Source organism: Rhinolophus ferrumequinum, chromosome 27 (genome assembly GCF_004115265.2).
Source record: "Rhinolophus ferrumequinum isolate MPI-CBG mRhiFer1 chromosome 27, mRhiFer1_v1.p, whole genome shotgun sequence".
Classification (NCBI taxonomy): domain Eukaryota; kingdom Metazoa; phylum Chordata; class Mammalia; order Chiroptera; family Rhinolophidae; genus Rhinolophus; species Rhinolophus ferrumequinum.
The window spans coordinates 16,295,517-16,320,028 of NC_046310.1; positions in this window are offsets into that span (position 1 = coordinate 16,295,517).

The window sequence follows — 24,512 nt, forward strand, 5'->3', positions numbered from 1 at the left end:
TCTCATGTCTTCACATTTGAGGATATTAACAGTATTACTTCAAGATTTAGGTAAAAAAAACCCACTCATTTTATGAATAAAAAAATTACATACTGGCTTCTATAAACTCCAATGAACGATCCCACTAATATCCCTGAGTGCAAAACAGTATCTCCCTGTTATATCTGTAAATACAAAATGCAAAAAAGTTAAGGTCCATTACCGAACTAAGAATTCTTATTCCATATTCCTTGTTGCTTAATTATTAAACAAGCATAACTTCTTTGGGAATGCTTCGTGAGACTTTGATATTTTCATAAAATGCAATTTAGCTATCTCATTATACCTCAGGAGTGAATAGCTCATAAATTTTATAGTTAAAATATATTGTGTCACTGTGTTTTTTAAGTCTAAAAGTATAAATCAGAAATACAAAAATCAAGCTGGCAACTTCTAATTGCTAAGCAGAGGGCAGACTATAACAGATTCCACTCCTCTTTAATATTTTTCTTTTGAAATAGTTTCTATATTGGTTGCCAACAGAGCCAGTGTGCCACAGGCGGCTGTGTTTCTCCTTAAAAGATAATTAAACCAGCTTACACTGTCCACGTCGTATCTTGATGAATATGCAAATAATATTTGCATATGATCTACTGGTGCTCTGGGGACCAGATGATCATATGTGCACTGCCAGAGTCATCAGCAAGCTGGTAACTTTAATTTGTGGACTTAGTCACTATTGTAGTTTAAGAGGAGGATTGTTATACTGCAAGCCGAGGAAGACTTTCCACTCTAGAACTCTCACTTAAAGCCTTAATCATTTTATCCCCATAAATTCCTTTCATGCTAAATTCCAAGTCTTGATTTTGTCCAAAGTTGACAGTTCAGAAGATAAAGTTATAGAAAGAGACAGGGTGTGAACCAAATTTGTGTGGCTAGAGTCATACTTTTTGGGGGATGGGGTGTTTTTATTTTGCTTTGAGGTTGGGGGAGAAAAGATCAGTTATGAAAAACAGAGAAAGGTCAGACCTTGAGTTCTCAGCCCACTGACACTGGGTACCAGATGTGGCCACAGTGGACTGTGCTGCCACATGTCACAGGAAGTAGCCTCCTTTGAAGGGATCATGGTGTCCTGTGTATCACTATTTATAATAGAGAAGGAAGAGAAACAACCTACATGTGTGTCATAGAGGCTGGGTTTAATAACTTACTGTATAGTCAGATCGTGAAATACCATGCAGCCACTAAAAATGTTTTCATAACACAATAACTTTATGGAAATCATGGAAAGACGTTGATGATATATGAGTGTTAAGTATTAAAAAATTTAAGTATGTACAGTATGATGATAATTCAGTGAAACCAAAAGAAAATTACATATGCATCAGGAGAAAAGGGCTAGAATTTAACATCAAAATATTAAGAGTATAACAGCACTCTGGGAGTTTCTAAGTCTTTGTTTTCTTAGACAAATTTAACATCATCATTATTATCATTTATTATTATTAAAAGGTTACTAAAATAAAAAGGGAAATTAAAGCAAGTTTCAAATTTGAGGAAAGGGATCACTAGGAGCCAGAGGATAAAGATATGGGTGCCCCACGAGTGTCCATGGTCATCATACCCAGACACACACACACACACACACACACACACACACACACCTGCATGCCCAGTCAGGGCGATCATACAAAAAAAAATAAAGCTGGAGGAGGAAATGGGTAGAGAGCATTGGTGAATAAAAATAAATATTTCACAATAAAATAGGATTTTAAAGCACTTTACTCTCCTCCCCGCCAAAAACCCCTAATCATACTTCATTTATCTTTACAACTTCCTAAATTTGGAGTTAGGGATGTAAGAGAGGGACTCTGAGTTCTTTAGAGGTGAGGCGGCTTGTCCAAGACACAGATCCATCCAGGGAGAATACGGGGCGGGGGGTGGGGGCCGGGGGGACACAGACAGACCTGTCTTTGATCCCCAACCATGAGCCACACACATGGTCTCCAGATCTGAGGTGCAGCATCTCTTGGCGACAGGTGAGACATAAGAAGACTGTAAAAGTCCAAGACATAAAATAAAACAAACCACTACATGTTTAGTTGATGACTGCTCCAATGAACTTAGAACAGAACTAGAGCAGAGTGTCACCGTGTGGGGGGTGCCAGAAAACATTTATATGTATTTAAAAAATAAAATGTACAGGCAGGTCAAATAAATAGGCCGACAGGACAATGGAAACAGGTAAAGAGTTAGAGGAGGTCAGAGAAAGGAGAGCTATTCCCCCAGAAGGAGTCAGCGAGAGACCATTGGGGAAAGTGACTTCACCTTGCAGGGTTGATCAGAGATTAGGGAAGGACGGAAAGACATCAGACAAGAGACAGAAACGTAGAAGAAAAGGACAAGAGGTCACAACTGAGCCATTTTTCCAGAACGCAGAGTGCTTATGAGAGTATGGAGGGATGGAACCACATCATGTAATAATTTGAATGTCACGTTTAGGAGTTTGAACTTTAGGCAATGAAGACACTGAGGAGTTTTGCATCATTGAGGGACAGTGCCAAGGCCATGAAGTGACATTAATCTGGTAGCACTTTATTGGAAAAAAAAAAAAGTTGAAGCAGCAATACACGGAAGTAGGCACACCATTTAGGAGATAAAAAGTGATAGGAGGTCTTACAATCCAATAATTAGAAAACAAACAACCTAATCCAAAAGCAAAAGATGTGACCAGATATTTCATCAGACAAGCTAACAAGCACATGATACAATGCTCCACATCATTAGTCATGGAAATGAAAATTAAAAACCACAGTGAGATACCATTTCATACCCACTGGAACAACTATAATGAAAAGGACAGACAATAGCTATTGGTGAGGATATGGAGACATAGGATTCCTCAAATATGGCTGGTGGGAATGTACAATGACGTGATCACTTTGGAAAACAGTCTGGCAATTTCTCAAAAAGTCAAATATAAAATTACTATACCGCCCATCCATTCCACTCTGAAGTACCTACTCAAGAAAAAATAAAAACAGATGTCCACACCAAGACTTGCACACAAAAGTTCATGGCAGCGTTACTCATAAGAGCCAGAAAGTGGAAACAACTTAAAAGCCCAGCAACCGGTGGAGGAATAGACAAAATGTGGCCTAGTTATGCAACGGAATGTTATTCAGCAATAAAAAGGCAGGAAGTGCTGGTACTGTGTGGATGGACTCAGGAACATTAGGCTAAGGGGAAGAAACCAAACGTGAGAGACCACACATTATATGATTGCATTTACCTGAAATATTCAGAAAAGGCAAATCTATAAGTACAGGAAGTGGTAGCAGTTGCCTGGGGCTAGGCCTAGGAGCGGGGATTAACCAAGGACGTACGGGAGCTAGCTCATTGCAGTTCAGAAACTGATTTCTGGTGGTGGCTGCACCACTCAATAAGTTTACAAAAAGAAAAAAATAATAACTGCACGGGAGGAAGGTGAATTCTTTTATATGCAAAATATGTCTAAATACAGCTATTGTTTAAAAGTGAGGCACTAGAAGAAAGGAGCGATCCGTTTCAGAACTCTCAGCACTCAAATCAGCTAGGCTTGGAGACTAAACAAATGTGAGGAGGACACTGGAGGAGTCAAGGATGATTTTTCAGGCATGTGAGCCGAACAAGAAAAAGAAAAATGGAAATAGCTTTTTCAATAAGGAAAAAGGAAGATGATATGTCTGATTTTGAAAAGATCCAACCACAATAATCTAATTGCCTTTTCCCACTGAAACAAAATGCCCAGAGAGAAGGCTGACCTGCATGCCCACTTCTGGAATTCTGGCATGTCCAGCTGGAATCCCATCGGGTCTATCTTCATGTCAATCAGAGTGAACCCCAACACTGGGAGGAGTGTCAACAAACACTGGCTGATTGCTTGTGGCGAGGGTCATTTTAAAAAACAAAAAACTGAGAAGGTGTGCTTAAGAAACAAAATTGTGATGTGAAGATCTCTGCGAGGAACTGCCAGAGGCTCAGAGGAGGGAATGGCTGTCACCACCTAAGTGACATGAGCTTCCAGAGACAGCAAGGACTGGGAACAGATGCTGGGAGTGAGAGCCACCTGTCGGCCACCGAGGTTGATGGGCAGAGACACACATGCAGCCCAGAGAAGAGCTTCGAAGGCCACAGTGGAGGACAGGTAACCATACGAGGACCCTGCTTGAGAGGAACTTGCAGGAAGTGTGGGTTTCCAGGGGTTCCTCCAATGAGGGCTTAGAATCAAGACCAATTTTTCTAGCCAGTGCTGGTGTTGCCCACACCTGTGATGGGATCCCCCGGCTGTGTGGTACCTGAGCCCTGGGTACCAGCATGGAAAGCCTCCTCTGAATTGTTAAAGGCCTCCACACTCACTGCAGCAACCATTCCCTTCGTTTCCTTCCCCTTGATCTCACCAGCTACACCGGATCTGCCGTCACACACCTTCATCACCAAAGAACGCCCTCGCCGTTCTACACACTCACTGGAAAATCAATGGTTCTGATCTACTCACATTTGGCCCATGTACCTCCTAAGTTGGAAATGCAGGGTTTCTGGGTGGATGGGTGATGGATGGATGGATGGAGACATGACCTTAAAAATAAAAAAGAGGGATTAAGTGAGATTAACAGGACAATAGATGCTCCTGGGTGGAGGAATGATGGCAGCTCACACTGTTTCTTACAAAAAGGCTGTGATTGAGATCAAGCTGTGATCCTTTCGGTTAGTTTTGTAACATAAAAAAATAAAAATCACAGGATTTCCATTTAAAGCCTCATTTAAAAACAACAATATAGGTAAGTGTCAGGGAATTTCAGGAGTTATGGTTTCCACAGCAACATTCATATGGCCACCCAACTACTATTAAATAAATGCAATTAAGCACTTGTGTTGCCCTTGACATTCAGCCATATGCTAAGCCATCACACCATTGGTTTATAATTCCTTGCAGCCACCTGTGAGGGAGGCAGCCTTCTCACTCCCACATGAAGGAAGAGGATATCAAGCCCCAGGATGTGTTCAGAGAACCCCAGCCGGGTGGCTAGCCGGCTAATCTAACTCCAGGGCACAGCCGGCAGCAGGGCGAAATGTCACTCGCAGGGTTGGGCGGAGTACACGAAGACAATGAATCATTGTTACGTGCCTACTGTGCACTAGTTTTTTCAAACCCCCGCCGATGAGTACTGAGTCACAGACACCAAAGGAAGCATTCATGGAAACTGGAGCCTTCCGTGTTCCACGTGACAAAGAACACGTGAAGAGAGGACACGAGGAAATACTGTGTGGCCTCAGTTCAACGGGTCTCTCTATGACCAACTTCCCTCCCTGCCCAGAACCACAAACATGTATAAGAGAAAGAAAAAAATTCCTCCAGTGAGAAGGAGACTCCAAATAATGAGAAGCAATAAACACCCAGGTCTTCCAGAACAGAAGCCGTGCCCAGCATGCAAGATTACCTTCCAATAGTTTCACTTATTTGACAGAGGAAGAGGCCCACCAGAGGTGACAGCTATTTGTGTCAGTAAAGCTGAAGCAAATCTTAGCACATCTCATCTCTCAGATGAACATGGGCTCGTGAATTGACAGCATGACCTGAGGCCCTTAGCCCCAAAATATGTGGTGTGGCCCACGGTCCCGAGGTGGGGATTCCAGAGACCAGCATGAGCTCTGGCCTTCATCGTCATCTCGATGGAAGCTCATTAAGGAGTGAGCAGCAACACATGAAAGGCAGAGAGGAGTTAAACTGAGAGATGTTGCCAAACCTCCAGAAGGAAGTGAAATAGTGTGTGTAAAAATGCAAAGTCTCTAAAAAGTGAGCCAAAAAAAAAAAATCAAACTTCCTACCTCAAGGAGATGGATTTTGAACCCCCAACTCTGAATGGTAGACAGGAGTTTTCCCTAAAAGACAGGCAAAAGACAAGAGGTTCCAAATTAATATAAGCTTTTGCTGCAGTAGAGCAGACTCACTTCCTTCAGGAAGCTTTTCCCAGAGCCTTCTCTGGAACTGCGCTCTTATCTTCCCAACACCCCTATACCGAGCTGTATAACAAAATAGCTATGCCTGAGCTGTCCATGTATCTGTCTTCATTTGCTCTCTTTTCCCTGTGAATTGATTACTGCTAAAAAGTTTGAAAGTCACTGTGCAATGCTAAGGTGTGAAGTGATTGTTGATTGCCCAACTGATGATTTGGGACACCCATTTAATGGTTCAAAATTATGTGCAAGATGCCCATTAGACTGAGCTCCTTGAGGCCAGTGGCCACATTCTTAATCTTTATGTCCCTAATACCCAGCACAGCGTTGAATGTGGCTCTTATTACAAGTTTTTGGTGGAAATGAATGTACATCATTATTTCGATGTTTGGCTTTTCGTGTAAAATGGCTCCCTTGAAACTTAATCTCAAACACTGCATTCTGTTCTGAATGTCTATAGCTCAAAAGACAAATGTAGTGAATGATCACAGGTAATTAAAGGACCTAGGAGAGATTGCTTCACAGGGAAGATCAAAGCAACTGGAATACGTATAAAGTGCAAAAATATCTATGATAAAACAAGACTGTTTTCAGTAAGTCCATTTCTAGGGGTGAGAACAAAGACAGGAATACATCTAGTTCTAAATGTGTTAGGAGTGATGGATTTAAATTAAAACTAAAGTGTAGGTAAGCTTTCAAGGTAAAAATCATGACTGCGAAATCTAGCAGACTAAGTAATCATCTTCCTTAGCTACTGAAGGCAAGTCCATCACTGTGGAATTTTAAATGATACCTGGGTGATCCTCTAGTTCAATATTCAATCCCATGCCAGCATAGAACATTAGTCTTTAGCAGTTGGGTTTTCAGAATTATTTATACTGATTAAAATCTCCTCCCCCAATTCTTCTATGGGTACGGTTAGCATAGTGACAGCGGCCCCGTCTTACCTGCGGTCAGCTTTCTGCAGTTTCAGTTACAGGCGATCAACCATGCTCTGAAACTATTAAATGGAAAACTTCAGAAATAAACAATTTGTAAGTTTTAAATTGAGCACCGTTCTGAGTAGCATAGTGAAATCTCATGCCATCCCCACTCTGTCCTGCATGAGACATGAATCATCCCTTGTTCCCGTGTGGCCACCTCACTTCATTTCATCAGCGAGGCATTGTATCATCTCCCATCGTCACAAGAGTGAATGCGGTACAATAAGATACTTTGAGAGAGAGGTATAACTCTCTCTCTGAACATAACTTACCGTATGTTGTTAAAGTTGTTCTATTTTATTACTAGTCATTGCTCCTCTCTTACTATGTCTAATTTATAAATTAAACTTTATCATAGGTGTGCATGTATAGGAAAAACACCATTATGTACAGGGTTCAGTACTCTCGGCAGTTTCAGGCATCCACTGGGGGTCTTGGAACATATGCCCCTCAGATAAGGGGGCATATGAGGAGCCCCCAAACAAAAGAAGGCTAAACAATATGCCTAAGGTCACAAATGAAGTTAAAATGGCAAGGGAAAGATTACAATTCCAAATCACAAACCACGCGTCTCTAATTATCTCTTGGCTACCCGTGAGCAGGTGATATTTCTGCTCTTCCAGGATTCCCTGACCCAGAGGGATAAGCTTCCTGAGATCTACTCCCAACTTATGTTTCAACTCCCAAGCATGATATTCGGGTACCTTTATTTTTATGTTATTGACAAGTTTACCCAGACTCACAAAACCCTTCCCTTTTTGTGCACCGTCATATAGCTGAGATACCTGGCACTGGTGTTTCAACACCTTGTGGGGTGGGGGTGGCAGTGTAATCGCATAGGTAATAATAACTCAGTCTCCAAAGTCAGATGACCTGGGTTCCAATTTGGCCCCACAGCTTTCTAGCTATGCAACCTTGGGCAAGTTACTTAACCTCCATTTCCTCTTTCCTCGTCTATAAAAAGAGGATGGATAATAACACTTACCTCATGGGCTGAATTCGGTGATTTACATAAGAGGCTCAGTATTAGGTTGGTGCAAAAGTAATTGCGGTTTTTGCAATTGTTTTTAACCTTCTAAACTGCAATTACTTTTGCACCAACCAAATACAGTGACCCAGCTCCATCAGTTTGAGTTTATAATTATTACCTTTTGATAATTTGAGGCAGGATATTCCTACTATTTGGGACAACAAAATCTGACAGACCCCCATCCTTGAAATCACTCAGTCTGCTTCACTGATGTCTTTCTTGGAGAAATTCTTCCACCAAAAAGGTATAACTGGCAAAAGTGTATAAAAAGCAAGAGAAAAGAGAGTGGACATTTACTGCCTTTGATGGAATTTCAGTCCCACTTTCTTTCTGTGTGTGTGTGTGTGCGTGTGCGTGTGTGTGTGTGTGTGTTATAATTCAGAAGCTTTAATTTTCAATGAATTATTCCCTATGTCTGTATCTCCCTCTTATCTTATAAATTACTCTGCTAACAGATCACCTTTTAAAATTACTAACAGATAATGGCTTTTTATTTTTAAAAGAAAACATTTTTATTCTACCTTAAGCCTTAATAACTCAAAAATACTATTGTGACCTTTTTTTGGGTTTTGTCTGCAACATGGCTAAACTGTGAACATAATTAATTCCTAAAATTCCCGACCCAGGGTGGGTAGTGGTGTTGGTTCTCGTGGTTATGACCAATGGGTAGGCTTTCTTTCGCCACGAATGCTTTGTCTCCCTACCCCTGCCTCACATACAACTGTCGCCTTGCCTAGGTTTTTGATTTTATTCCATCATTTTATCATCCTCTGAAGTACTAGCTCAAAGACCCCAATATCTTTTTAATTTTTCATTTCCTCTTCCTCCTAAAATGCTGTTGGGAGGACCTAGTGATTCTGACTCATATGTCTCTTAGGCTGCCCCAATTTCATTACCATGTTTAGATCACTGTATCTCAGAGGCATGTAATATACTGACTCTGCACAGGAAAAAAGAAAAAGTTAATCTTGAATTCTTAAACAGTATGTCTACTGACTAAGAAATACTGACTTAAGAAGCTTAAGTTCAGTTTTGTGAAAAATCTCTCCATTGAGTACTGTCTTCACAAAAGAGTTTTGCCTTCATAACTGATAAAATATATTCTTAGGGTATCTTCCAAATAAGGAAACAAAATTAAAGCACTTGTGTAGAACACGTGGGCTCCGAAATACATCCCTAGAGTCCAGTTTGCAAAACCAATTCCAGACTATTACTGTATCATCCTAACGAATCTGTGTCCAAGAACCAGTGTTTGTTTTAATCTATTCAGGATTTTGCTCCCAAATAATGATTTCAAATCACATGTCTTGCCATGTCCTTCTCTTGCTCAAATGATTCGATGGTTTATTATTGCCCCCAAAAGGAGTCACAAACTCCTTGGTACGGAGGTCAAGATCTTTCATGATTTGACCCAGGATTTCATTTGTCTCCCTATGCCGTACTCTCCTCATTTCTTTTCTTTATAGTTTAAGAAAAAAAAAAATAATTATATGACAAACAAAAGAATAGTAATGATTATTGTATGAACATATGCTATTGTAATTGTTTAGTTCATAGACCATTCTTCAAGGGCTGTTGACAGTAAACCCAATTTGGAAATCACAATTGTGTAGATGTGTTCAATCTAACACTGGACTTTGATTTCTTCACCGTTGGAATTAGGGTGTTAGATCAGTTTATGAACGATTCCTTCCAATCTTGAGTCTAATCATTTTATGACAGCAACTGCAGACAATAAATTATATTGTATAGAGGACCCCACTGATAATATAATTAAAGTATTTTAGCCTGACGTAGGTAATGAGCCCCACACAAATTTAGAATTAAGTGATACATATCTAGAACAACAAATAGGAACAGCTTCAGGAGCCCACATTAGTTTGAGAAAATGTCAACACCCCAGTTCCCAGGCTGGTAGTCCTTGAAGCATGACCCACAACCAGCCCCTTTAGCATCCTCTAGGGACTTGTTAGAAAAGCAAATTCCTGGGCTCTACCCGACACCAACAAATCAGACATCAGGGTTGTAATAAGCCTTCCAAGTGGATTCTTAATTGTGCTACAATTTGTGAACTGCTGCCATGAGTACTAAACCTCTGTCAACCCCATTTTCTTCTCTTGAATACTCCCCTGTAATTACAGGGGTCAGAAGCCTGAGAACCACGTTTCCCAGGATCCCAATCAGGAGAATTCCAGGTTAGATTGTGCCGACGAGAGGCACGCAGGTGCCATTTGAAAATGGAAAAGACACAAGCCATCCTGTTGCTCCCCTTCAGGAGCAGGCAAATGTGACACTGGCAATGGGACCTGCAGGTTCTGAAATTTCCTGTTTTTCTGTACACTTGTTGTAAGCCTGAGAACGAGTGATGGCTTTTTCTTACCTCTGCACCTCCAGCTTTCCAGTGGCTTGTACAAGCCTCTAATTCTTCATACTAAATCTCTTCTTGTTTGAAATATTTACCATAGCTTCTGTTTTCCTGATTGATTCATTGCCTAAGAAGTGAGATGTTTCAACATACTCATTCATTCAATAATTATTAATTGAGTGCCAGAGACTAGCAGGGTGTTAGGAATACAGCAGCAAAGCAAACAGAAGAAGGCCTGCCCTCCTGGAACTTACCTATTTTCTTTTCTTTCTTTTTTTTTTTTTTTTTTTTTTTTTGGTTTAAGATCCTTTTACCAAGGAGCAAGAGTCAGGAAGAGATGGGGGACAGCTATAGCTTCCCCAGCCCCAAGGGGAAGAGACATTTAGTGAAGTTAAACAACAGTTCTGGAGGCTGGAGGTAAAAAAATCAGGGTGCCAACAAGGTGCCAACAAGGTCAGGTGCTGATAAGGTCTCTCTTCCGGGTTGCAGACGGCTGCCTTCTCCTTGCGTCCTCGCATGGTGGAAGGGAGCTCTCTGGCCTCTTCTTATAAGGGCACTAACCCCATTCATATGGGCCCCACCCTCATGACCTAATCACCTCCCAAAGGCCCCCCCTCTTAAGAGCATCACATTGGGGATTAGATTTCAACATACGGATTGCGGGGGAGACAAACATTCAGTCCATAACAGTCCCATTTTTGTTTTCTTTCTGCTTCCTTCTGGTTTGCATACCACTATTCCCAAGCTCCCTCCATCATGCCAGTGGGACCTCTGGACCACCCCCCTGGAAGTCCCCATAATGAACGCTGGATTTATACTGCACACTTCACCACGTGAAAGCAGAAACCTCTTATTTGGAGCAGAAGCCACAGAAAATAAGCAAATAGCTACATATCATGTCATTATAAGAATCTTAGCCCACTTCCCCCCTAGCGATTCCTCCCCCATCTTCTCATTTAGGTCATCATCTCTCCTGATACCCAATAATTTCCATCCTTTTCTACGTACATTTCTGAGAAGTCGCATTTTCCAAAGTAGAAAGGCCACACCATCTGTCACGAGCCTGGGAGGTGCAGGGAGTGATATACTGCGGAGATTACAGTGTGACACGGATGGGGGTGGGAAGGTGTCACCCCATTTTCTACTGACCCTGGCAGAAGGGAGCAAGCAGAGGAAATAGACCCTGGGACACAGAAGAGATTTCTAATTACTTCCTTCCCAGGCGCTCCTCTTCCCCTGTGGGCTGTGTTATTCCCACCCTCCCCAGGCTATGAGTTTTCTCACTGAGCCAGAAAAGAGCTGAGTGAATAAAGAGTAAAATGTCCTAGAAGGGCAGGTAGGATGTCATTAAACAAGGGGTCCTCTGGCGGGAGGCAGATTACACCCCCGCAGGCCCCACAGCCACAGCTGGGCTCTGCAATCACCCCACAAAACACATCAGAAATCACCTTAGGTGGGGGTGAGTGTGTGTGTGTGTGTGTGTGTGTGCACAAAAGTCCTCTTTTTGTGTCCTTTAAATTTTCTTTATCAAAGAAATACACATACAATAGCTTAAAAATCAAATAATACCAGAAGTCTTATTTTTCAAAATCCTCTGTCCCACTCTTCTCCTCCCCACCTGTGCCCTTCTCATCTGGGGCAATCATTTCGAACTTTTCAAGGTATTTACCTCCATTTTTCTAAATGTGCTTACACACTATTTCTGCCATTCTTGATTTATCCATTTCAGACGTGGGCTGTTTACGTTGTGATGCATGAAGTTTTAGCTCTTATTCACCACACTCTCTGCTCTCTCCCTCCTCCCAACAAGAGCAGGCTAATATTTATGGGGCTCTCCCTAGGTGCCAGGCACTGTTACATTTGGGCATGGCTGGTCACCCTTTCCTCTGTGACTCAGAGTGTCCCTCACTTAGCACCCAGGATCCCAACCCGCCATCCCCTCTGGCTCCTCACCTCACCAGTCACTCCCTTTCAGTCACCTTTACTGCTTCCTCCCCTTCTCCAGGCCTCCTAGGGATGGCACACCCAGGGCTCAATCCTGGGTCCTCTCCTCTTTTCCATCTACTCTCTGCCCAGTTGGTGGTCTCATCCAGGCTCATGGCTCCAAACAGTGTCCATTTCCTGATGACTCCCAGATTCAAAGCCCCAGCCCTGACCTCTTCCCAGCCCTACATGTCCAACTCTCTTCTTGACTTCGATGCCTAACAGACACCCCAAACTGAACACATCCCACACCAAACTCCAGCTGATTGTCCCGAAGCTGCTCCTCTGCAGGCTTTGTCATCTCTGCTGATGACGTCATCTCTGCTGATGACGTCATCTCTGCTATCATTACAGTGGCACAGGTGAAAAACCTGCAGGAGGCTGGGGTGCAGAGAGCAGACAGGGTCAGCGAGAAAGTCCCCACAGCAGGTGCGATGAGACGCTTTTTAAAACAGTCTAATATCACCAATGTTCATAGCAGCATCATTCATCGTAGCCCAGAAGTGGAAACTATACAAATGTCCATCAACTGATAAATGCGTAAACAAAATGTGGTCTATCCATACAATGAAATAATATTCAGCCATAAAAAGGACAAAATTAACACTTGCTACAACATGGATGAACCTTGAAAACATTATACTAAGTAGAAGAAGCCAGACATGAAAGGCCATGTATTGTATGATTCCATTTATATCAAATGTCCAGAATAGGCAAATCCATAGAGACAGAAAGCAAATTATTGGTTGCCAGGGGATGGGAGAGGGGGAAATGGAGAGGAGCACTAATGGGTACAGGGTTTCTTTCTGGGATGATGAAAATGGTATGTAATTAGACAGTAGTGATGGTCGAACAACTCTGTGAATATACTAAAAGCCACTGAATTGTACATTTTATAAGGGTGAAATTTATGGCATGCAAACTGCATCTATAAAGCTGTTCTATTAAATGGGCTAATATTACATTTAAATTGTGTGCTGTAATTTGCTACTAAGTATCTCACTCTTATGCCAACCTTCAGTTAAAAACTGCCACATATACTGCCCCGTGTTAGAGTACTTTGGAGCAAATTGAGGGAAAAGGGTGATGTTCTCTGTTTGAATGAAAATGGAGAGAAGTGAACAGCCACGCAAGGTAAGATGCAGAGAGGAGATCAAGAATTAAGGAAGCAGAATTAGATCAAGAAATAACTAGGAGAAGTCTAAGACCTGCGAGGCTCCTAGGGATATTTGTGGTAGGGGGTACTGGAAGGCGGGACATGCTGGTTTTCCTACTGTTAGGGGCATGCGGGCTGTAGAGATGTTTTCTAACTTCTTCCCTGCCTTCAGTCCCAAGTTTTGTTCAGATATACACTCTCCCCGACACCCCAGCTTACACATTTCATGGAAAGTGGGCTCTGCTTTGGTTATAGGGGTGGGGCATTGCCTCAGGCCTAAGCTAATCAGTGATGGTTCCAAGATGGACTTACATAAGTTAGTCACGTCAGAAAAAAATCCACAACTATTGTCGCAGGGCTAGGGATAGAAACACTGCTTCCTGGTGATCGATCTCTGCAAGGGAAACTCCAGGAACTGCCTTCTCTCAGCCATTTTGAGAAAATGCGGGAAGGGGTTGTCTGAAAATGGAGCCAACCTAAAGAAAGAGAACCAAGACTTAGCTACTAATTACGACAAACGCGTATGAGTCCTAGATCAACCTGCATCTAAAGCTATGCCTACTCTTGGGCTGTTCTGTGATATGAGCCACAATTAATTCCTTTTTATGGGTTGAGCTTTCTGTCTCTTGGAACAACAACAACAAAAAAATCACTTCTGGAGTGAGGTGAAAATGCCTGAGAGTCTATATACACTGTACAAAGTACACCTCATTATTTCCCTATTTATTTGTTTGTTTGTTTATTAAAGGTTTGTAAAAAGGGCATGAAACTTCCTGAAAATTCTACTTATAAAATATTTGCACTATGTAATTTTACTACAATTGTCACCCCAATACATTAAAAAAAATTAAGAAATTAAACAATTTAAGAGATTAAAAAATATATTTGCATGGGTTTCATGATAATTAATAAAGATCAATAAATGTTTCAAAACTAAAGAAAAATACAGTTGACAAAATTCATTTTGATTTATATTTGCCCTAAATGTTTTGGAAATCGATCTCTTTGGTTGATGAACCCAGATTAGAGCTGGATTAACACCATACCTATCAACACATCCACCATTTGGTTTTTGTAGAAGGCCAGGTGCCATATTATTTTGGAGCTCAGTAGACTGCAAGCCTAAGGGGGCCAAGCCAAGCCTTGCCCTCACCTCTGATCCAATCAAATTGCATTATTCCACACTATTCATGTATCAACCACTAGGTGCCTTCCCATCTCAGAAATTAGCTCAGAAGCTTTTCATGTAATATACGAAGTGACAGGTGTCTTTGTATCTAAAATGGAAATTATAGCAATTGCTGGAAATGTTACAATCACTCCTTGAGTCTACAAGAGACAGACCCAAAACAAAATGCTTGGAAAATGTTAAAAAAAATAATGAGATGAGCAAAAACCTAACAGGCAAATGAAAATAAGGAAAAGGCTAGGGTCTACTTATATATGGACCAGAATATCCACCACAATTTAATTCAGAATTACTAAAAGATTGAAAACAACCTCAACATTCTTTAAAAGGGGGCTGGTTAAATAAAATATGGTATATAAATGCAGTAGAATGCTATGCAGGTATTGAAATGAATTACGTGAATATTTATGATTTTTATGAACTGAACATACAAGATCTGTTGCTAAGTGAAAAGAGTGTGATGTATAAAGTATGCTATCCACGCACACGCTTACACAGAACTCCACAGAATTGGTGAACTCAGGGGAGAGGAAACTGAGCGGCTAAGGGACAAGTTCACAAGGAAGAATTCATTTGTATTCTATCAGCCTTTACACCTCTTGGGTTTTGTACCAAGTGCATTTTTATTCATTCAAAAAATAAATAATTTATTATTTTTACATTCACTAGGTTATGGTCATGCATATTTCTTTAACTAAATGGCCATCAGACTTTCCCCGAGTCCTCAGCATACACCCTGGGATCAGCTCCTTACTCATAATGGGCATTTTTTACGGAAAAGAAATCAACTCTTCAATTTCTTGTGCGTTGCTTTCTAATGGAAGAAATTTTGGTTAATAAGTCCTTAATGGTACATTTAAATTTGTGGTTCGTTATCATTATTAAAGTCATCAGAAATTCTTTTACCTGAAAATCATGACTATGTCTTCATCAAGAATTCACATTATTTATTCATTCATTCATTCATTTTTTTCCTATTTGCTAATTAGAAGTACTTACTATAATAAACTGTAAACCTACCCATACTTTCTATTCTGATTACCAATAGGTCACTAGAATATTCATGGTTCCAGCAAACTAGAATTCCCACCCCCCGACCTACATAATAAATAGCCAGAGGTATGTGTTGTACTCTGCCAACATCTCTTAGCCATCAGTAACCAGAGAACACCCAGTTCTCCACCACCCAGTTCCTCATCCAATGAGTCAGCCATGCCCCTCTCTCTAGCTAAGGAGCTCATTAGCTCTCCCCATGCAGGCACAATTTTCTCTTTATATAATGTCTGCTAGAAATTAAAGCACTCCACCAACTATTATTATCATTATTTTATAGCATGTAGCATCTATAAAGCCAAGAGTTTCTCATATGCTCCGAAAATGCCCTGCAGGGTGATAAGAAGGGTTCTTCCAGTCCTCTGGAGGAAGCTGTAGGGTGAACCTCAAGGACATTCAAGGACACTCACCTGGCTTCCTCACCAGCACAACCCAGCCCCACCTGCCCACACATTATTTTTGGCCCCTTTTCTTTCCTTCAAGATTTACCAGTGGCTTCCTGGAAGAGACTAGTCTGCAGTTTTAACCTCAAAATCTATGGCACATTATAGGCACTATAGTTCATTCTAATTCCCTTCTTATCTGTTTTTCACAAGCAGATCTTGAATATTTTTGACTCTAAGATCTTTCAGTTGCCAATATAACATACATATGGAGCAAGCAGGCCCATCCCATAGTTTCCCAATTACTCAAATTTTGATAATCCTCCCGTACCATGACTGCGGCTAGGTGACCATCGGCTTGCCTGCTAGTCACTATTTCCTACCGGAAGCGTATTTAAAACTAAGTGGACGTGCTTTCATTTTGCTGTTACTTTCCTATAGAAGGAAGCCAGATTCGGGAACAAGCTGAATGCAAATTGCTTAACACTGGGTATCTCTGGGAGCATCTCAATATTGGTGAGAAGAATGAAGAAAAACAGCAATCTTCTTTACAGGACTTAGCAGTTTTTACACTATTTCTGAATGTCAGATAAAATCACTGCTACCTTCATATGCATTAGCCACAAGAAGAGAGATTAAAAAAAAAAAAAAAACAACACTTCGTACCACATAGCATGCAATCGAGAGCTAAGGAGCCAGGATTTTTGTACACAATTCGTCCGTGTGTTTAGTTGATAAAATATTTCTACAAGACCAGCTTTTACACCACTTTGACAACATTAATCTTTGTGTCTATCGTTTAAGACAAAGAAAGGTTTTAGCCAGATATTCAAGGTGGCTGCAAGCTTTAAAAACATATAAAGATTTTATTTATATGGTACAAAATAAAAACAAGAAACGCATGCACTTCCTCTTGCTCCCCGGAGGATTTCTTGTTTTGACACCTGCATTTTGGAGGAGGCCTAAGCCAGCTGGCGCAGCAGGCTTTGTGCCCTCGCAGATGCTGTCTCCACCCAACACAAACTCCTTCCCCCACCACGTGTCTGGAAATATCCTGTTCATCCTTTAAGACACAGCTCAGATGTCACCTCCTAATTTCTAGACTCCCCATGCCAGGGCTGGGCTCTGTCTTCATTGGTATTGAGATTTACCCGTGCACGTGTCTCTCTTCCTCGCCAGACTGCAAGCCCTGTGAGGGCAGGCTCTGTGGATTAATCTTTGAGCCCTGCTGCATAGTTTGGTGTGCCTCGCTCAGGGAAGGAACTTACTGATGAACAAGTAATGAATGAGTGAGTGAGTAAAAGAATGAGATGAGACAGACAGGTCAGAGTCGGCGGACGGCTGACTAGGGAAAGATGAATCAGTTGTCACCAGGTCCTGCCTACTGTTTTCTTGCCTTAAGAGCATGCCCCTGGTCTCTCTGGGGACAACTCTTCCCAGGTGTAATAGCCACACTTGAGGATCCATGAAATAACTCTCTTCCTTCCTCATCGCTCAAGAGTGAGCAATCATTTTTTAAAAAACTCATCATTTAAATCAGTTGATTGATAGCATCTCCTTTTAAGACATTTTTAACAAATAAAAAACTGGACCATACATATTTTACCAAACACTCAGGCAGGCTCTTCAAGCATCACTGAACTTCCTCTTGAATGAATGCTCGACCTAACATGAAGAATGGCAGAAACGGGCCTCCGGCCAGCCACTGAGCTTTGCATGGTGGTTTCCACAGGGAAGGCATACATGAAAGGATCTAGAGATGGCCTAGGAAGACAAATTTTAAAAAAAGAACCTGGCATGCATACCAATGAGGGACTTGGTAGGAGAGACCAAGCATTTTAAAACCTTTAAATGGTCTTTTAATAAATCGCACGCTTTTCAGTTTCACTTCAATGAAAAATTAAATGTAACTGCAAAATCAACTCTCTCTTATCTCCTGACTAGACATTTTGAATAATGTAATGATCAGATAGATCTGGGCTGGGAACCCCATTTCCTCACCTCCTAGTACCATGTGTGCCTTAATCTCCTTGTGTGCCAGCTTTTTTCACTGAAAAATAGGGATAACAACAGTAACTAACTGCAGGGTGTTTGTAAGGATTAAATGAGATAATGTGAGTAAAGTGCCTAGTGTGGTGTTTGGCCCACGGTAAATGCTTAATGACTGTTAGGTATTAACATCATCATCATATTATTATTCTGATATATTTCTAGAGTTCGGTTCTGTTTTCATATTTGAATATATTGATGTTCATATTGTATGTTCATAAGTGGCAGATCAATTTTAGACTGGAAATCACCATGTTTTCTGTAGCCAGCTCTAAAATGAAGGAATACCCTCCTTCTATTGCATTTTTTCCCAGGAATGGTATTATTATTCCAAGTGATTATCACATGCTCACGTTTGTATCTTTCCCACAGTGCCTGGTACAGCGCGGAGCAAACAGTGGGCCTTACAAAATGGTAAAAATCAAATATAAGAAAATGAAAAGACAGCAGCATCATGCAAGGAAATAGTCCAGACACTGGACATAACCTGTGGTCAACAACGTCTACTTTAATAAGATCACTGGAAGTAACTCTAGATAAATTCTTAATAGCTTTCTCAGAATCTTCAAGGAGGAGTACCTGGAAACCTCATAAAATTAGCATTTCAATTGTGTCTCATTTGGCTGACTCACTTGTAAGATACTGAGCTTTTGTGGGGAAAGACTTCACAGAAAAAACAATCTTGAAAGCACAGCAGAATGAGTCAACATTATTTAAGGATCAAGCTAGATATATCCTCTTTTTCAAAATACAAATTTTATTATAAAAATCACAGTGAAGGAAGTATAAAGAGGGAATTAGGAGTTACTGTCTAGTGAGTACAGAGCTTCAGTTTGGGTTGATAAACTTCTGGAGATGGATGGTGGTGATAGTTGCACAACAATGTGAATGTACTTAATGCCACTGAACTGTCTGTATAAACTGGTGAAAATGGTACATGCTGTGCTATGTATATTTTATCACAGGAAAAAAAAAGTATAAAGAAGTGAAAAAAAATCACATGCTTACACACAGTTCTCTAAACATAAACATAGATATATAGTAACATTTTCAGTAACCTTCTCTCACTCAGCTATAGATAGCTCTTTTAAACTCCAATAATCGTAAAGATGACCTTACATGATATAATTAAATAAGGATCACGCAGATAAAACAATAGTAGTAGCATCTTTCAGCAAAGCTGATGTTATCAGAGGGCTTGCAAGAAGTCCCCAGTCCTCGTGCAGTGTTCCTTAGATGGGCTCAGGTATAAAAGGTGTTATGTTGTTTATACAGGAAATTTCAAAGTCAGAAGGAAATGTCCGTCTTTTATGGAAGTGAAGAGAAGAGAGACAAAGACATTAGACAGCGGAAATGTTTTTCAAGAGATTAAAAAAAAGAAAGAAAGCAAATAGATATCATCAAACTACAAGATATTCATGTAACTACTGTTTTTGCTGCAGTCGTTTTTGCAGCAAAAACTACTGCAAAAAAGTTCAGTAATTTTTGCAGCCCTAGAAAAGCCCAAGTGCACTGTAAAGAAATTGTTCTTAGCGCCATCTTTACTGTAAATGGCTTGTGGGAGATTGAGGAGTGAGGGAGCCATACTGGTGTTTTACAATAAAACACTTTGTCCTGTAGTCAGCATATGGGCAGAAGCTTGGGTGCCCCTGTCCTCTGTCGGTCACATGCCCACATGCACTTGGTGGTCTCAACTCCATGCACATGAGCACTAGACAAACACCCAGGACTAGGGTGAAGGAAGAAGGGGAAGGCCGTCTCCCCGCTGCCTTTTTTGTGTCTTTGGTGCCAAAAAGCAAAGGATAAAGTTAATTTTTAGCAGCAAAATATGCATGTTTTGGCTTTTGCTTTCCTAGGATATATTTATTAGTAGGGTCAATACTCTAATTGTGTAACCAGGTTTTTATAAGTTTGTACACTCAGGTATTTCTGTTGTTTTTACTAAGGAGGAAAAGTATCCTTTTCTCAACACGCTATATGCTGATCTATTATAGCAAACCTGGATGGAAGTTTCTTCTCAGTAAGAAGCTTTTTCTCTCCCGTTTTAGGATTGATAAATCCACACTAAAACCTAGCAAGCCCCTTTGGCTCTGTCAATAGCTTCTTAAGGAACAAAGATGGCGGCGCTCCAGAGGGTGAGCTGTCCACTAACACTTCCTCTTATTGGCCCTCAAGCCACTGATTAGCGTGACTCAAACATGCCCTATAAGCATGCCCACACAGGTAACAAAAGCAAAAATACAACTGGGACTACATAAAACTTAAAAACTTTTGTGCATCAAAATCAACAGAGTGAAAAGGCAACCTAAGAAATGGGATAAAACATTTGCAAATCTTATATCTGACAACGGATTCATATCCAGACTATATAAAGAGCTCCTACAACTCAACAACAACAAAAATCTAATACCCCAATTTTAAAATGGGCAAAGGCTTAAATAGACATTTCTCCAAAAAATAATATACAAATGGCCGAGAAGCATATGAAAAGATGGTCAACATCACTAATCATCACAGAAATGCAAATCAAAACACCCATTAGATGGCTACTATCAAAAAAAAAGAAAACCAGAAAATAACAATTGTTGGCAAGGATGTGAAATATTGAAACCCTTGTGCATTGTTGGTGGGATTGTAAAATGGTTTGACCACTATAGAAAACAGTATGGTGGTTCCTCAAAAAATTACAAATAGAACTACCAGAATTCCAGTCAAGATGGTGGAGCGGCAAACACTGTGCTTGCCTTCTCTCACGACCACATCAGAAAATCTGGCTGTGAAAAACAGTGGCAATGTCAACCATCCGGGTGGGATGAAAGGCTGAAGGGAACAAACCCATCCTCTTAAAGGGCCCAGGCACAGATTCACTTATTTGCAGGCACTCACTCTGGGCTCCAGCAGAGCGACAGTGACTAGGGCAGTATTAGAGGAATTCAGGGGGCAGACTGAGGTGTGTGGCTTCGAGGCGTGGACTAGAAGACAGTAGGCCTTTTCCCTGTGTGAGGTTCTTCTCCTCCTGTGCAACCAGCAGGCAGGTGCCATCTTTCCTGTGTTGATCCCTCCCCCACACAGCCAAATCTAAATCTGATTGGTCTGGTGAGCTCCACTGCTCCACCCTGCTGACTCACTGGGAACCCACCCTACCCAATTCCCCGAACAATGGAGGCACTTTCTCTGAGAGCAGCCATCCTAACACATATTGCACTCTTTCTTGGAAAACTAGCAGAGTCCACAGGCCTTAGGTAGATGGCGACTGACCTCAGTGTGCTTTGAGACTTCTGCTGAGTAGCTCCAGGCTTAGCACTTTCACGAAACAAGAATCTACATTAACCTGGTAACCACAACTCTTCCCACTCTAGTGATTCCCTGACTCTGCCTCACCCAATTTTCATACCACACAAGGCTTTATCAGTGGCTGAACCTTAAGAAATCCAGTGGGTAGCAGTAGGCCTCGAGGTGTCCTGGCTTTTTGCAGAGCTACCCCAGGCCCAGTACTGTTGGCAGACGTCCTCAGTTCACAGTGTGGCCTCTCCCACGCACCTCCAGGTTTAGCACAGGCAGTGAACAACCCACAGATTGCTTTGTAGCTTCTACCAGGCAGCCGCTGGCCAGTCACAGGCAGTGGATGACCTGGACCTGCACTGGAGACCCTCCCAAGAGGTCCCAGAACCAACAAACTTGGAGGTTGGCTTCAGACCACAGCAGAGCACCACCAAATTAGCCCCACAAGTGGCACACCCAAAGGGTGGTCTCAACGGGTACCAGAGCCCACTGGGGCGAATCCCCCTCAGTGAGGTAAGCCCCCACACAGCACTCTATAAGCTGTGGACATGGCCAAACCCCACAGCCAATCAGCCTGAGGGTCAATTCCACCCGCTGATGTGACAATAGCAATCAAGGCTCAGTTATAACAGGAAGTCACACACAACCCACACAAGGGACACTCCTGGAGCACCTGGAGCAGTTAACCAGGGAGACTGTGCCAGGACCCCTCAGAGCACCTACTACATAAGGCCACCCAGCCATAATGAGGAAACAAAGAAATACGTCGCAAATGAAAGAATAGGAGAAAACTCCAGAAAAAGAATTAAACAAAATGGAGGCAAGCAACCTACCAGAGACAGAGTTCAAAACCCTGTTTATAAGAATGCACAAGGAACTTCGTGAGAACTTCAACAAAGAGATAGTGACCATAAAAAAGGACATAGAAACCATTAAAAAGAACCAGTCAGAAGTGAAGAATACAATAATTGAAATGAAAAATGCACTAGAAGGAATCACCAGCAAACCAGATGAAGCAGAGGATTGAATCAGCAATTTGGAAGACAAGGTTTCAAAAAACACCCAGTCAGAACAGCAAAAAGAAAAAAAAATCCCAAAAAAATGAGGATAGTTTAAGAGACCTCTGGGACAACATGGAAATGAAAGCACAAACAAAAAAAAAGCTGAGGTAGCAATACTTATACCAGACAAAATAGACTTCAGAACAAAGGCTATAACAAGAGACCAAGAAAGGCCCATTAATCCCCTTTCTGGTTATTTATCCAAAGAAAACCAAAACACTGCTTCTAGTGGATGTGTGCCTCTATATGTTCATTGTAGCATTGTTTACAATGGCCAAGATGTAGAGGGAGCCTGGGTCTTTATCAATGGATGAATGGATAAAAAAAAGATTTTATATATATATATATGGAATATTGCTCGACTATGGAATGGAATGGTTATTGCCATCTGCAGGGCATGGATGGACCTGGAGGATATTGTACTAAGTTAAGTGTGTCAGAGAAAGACAGATGCAATGTGATTTCACCTATATGTGGAATCTAAAGAACAAAATAAACAAACTCATAGATACAGAGAACATTTTGATGGTTGCTAGATGGGAGGGGATTGGGGGGTGAAAAGCGGAAAGGGATTAAGAAGTACAAAATGGTAGTTACAAAATAGTTTTGGGGATGTAAAGTAGAGCATAGGGAATATAGTCAACAATATGGTAATAACTATGTATAGTGACAGCTGGGTACTAGACTAGTCAGGTGGATCACTTCTTAAATTATATAAATGTCTAACCACTATGCTGTACACCTAAAATTAATATAAAATAATATTGAGTGTCAATTGTAATTGAAAAACTTTAAAAAAGGTGGGGAAGGTAAAAGGGAATAAGATGTTCAAAGATCCAGGTATAAAACAAATAAGTCATGAGGATATAATGTACAGCATAGGGAATATAGTCAATGATATTGTGATAGCATGGTACAGTGTCAGATGGTTGCTGGACTTATCATGATGATCACTTCTTTAGGTATATGAATGTTGAATAACTATGGTGTATACCTGATACTAATATAAAATTGTACGTTAGCTATATTTTAATAAAACTCTTAAAAAAAAAAAAGAACTACCATATGATCCAGTAGTAGTCCCACTTCTGGGTATATACTCAAAAGAACTGAAAGCACAATCTCAAAGAAACATTTGCACACCCATGTTCATAGCAGCATGATTCACAATAGCCAAAAGGTGGAAGCAACCAACTGTCCATTGACTGGTGAATGGATAAATGATGTGGTGTGTACGTAGAGTGGACTATTATTCAGCCTTAAAAAAGTCACATGCTATAACATGGATGAACCTCAAAGACATGCTAAGTGAAATAAGCCAGTTATGAAAAGACAAATACTGTATGATTCCACTTATATGAGTTAGGTAGAATGGCCAAATTTATAGCAACAGAAAGTAGAATGATGGTTACCAAGGTCTAGGGGCGGTGGAAAGGGAAGGTATCGTAAAGGGTATAGAATTTCAATTTTGCAAGATAAAGAAGTTCCAGAGTTCTGTTTCACAACAATATAAATATACTTAACACTACTGAACTGTACATTTAAAAATAGTTAAGACAACAAATTATATGTTTTTAACCATAATTTTTAAAATAGGCCACAAATCGGAGCCTTAAGAGCCTGTGAGGAATTTTTGTTTTTAATGTTTTGGTTTTCTGTGTATAAACTGAGAAGAAACAATGGATAGACTCTACCTTGATTTGAGTCAGGGTCTTGCATCTGTCCCTTCTGTCTCTAGATCTATTTCGGGTGGGCTTTCAAGAGGACCCAAATCATGCACCATTAGAGAAAATATGCTTATTGCTTTCCTGCCCAGCAAAATATATCTGGAAAAGTCAAAACTGGCTCCTGTCTTATTTAAGAGGTTTCATTCATCAGTGTTTGCATGACTGATATTAAAACAAAAGTCTACTTTTAATATTAATTCAACTTAATTTTAATTTCAAAAGTTACTGAAGGCCTTAGGCCAGGCACTCCAGATGAAACACAAGGGGCTCAAAGG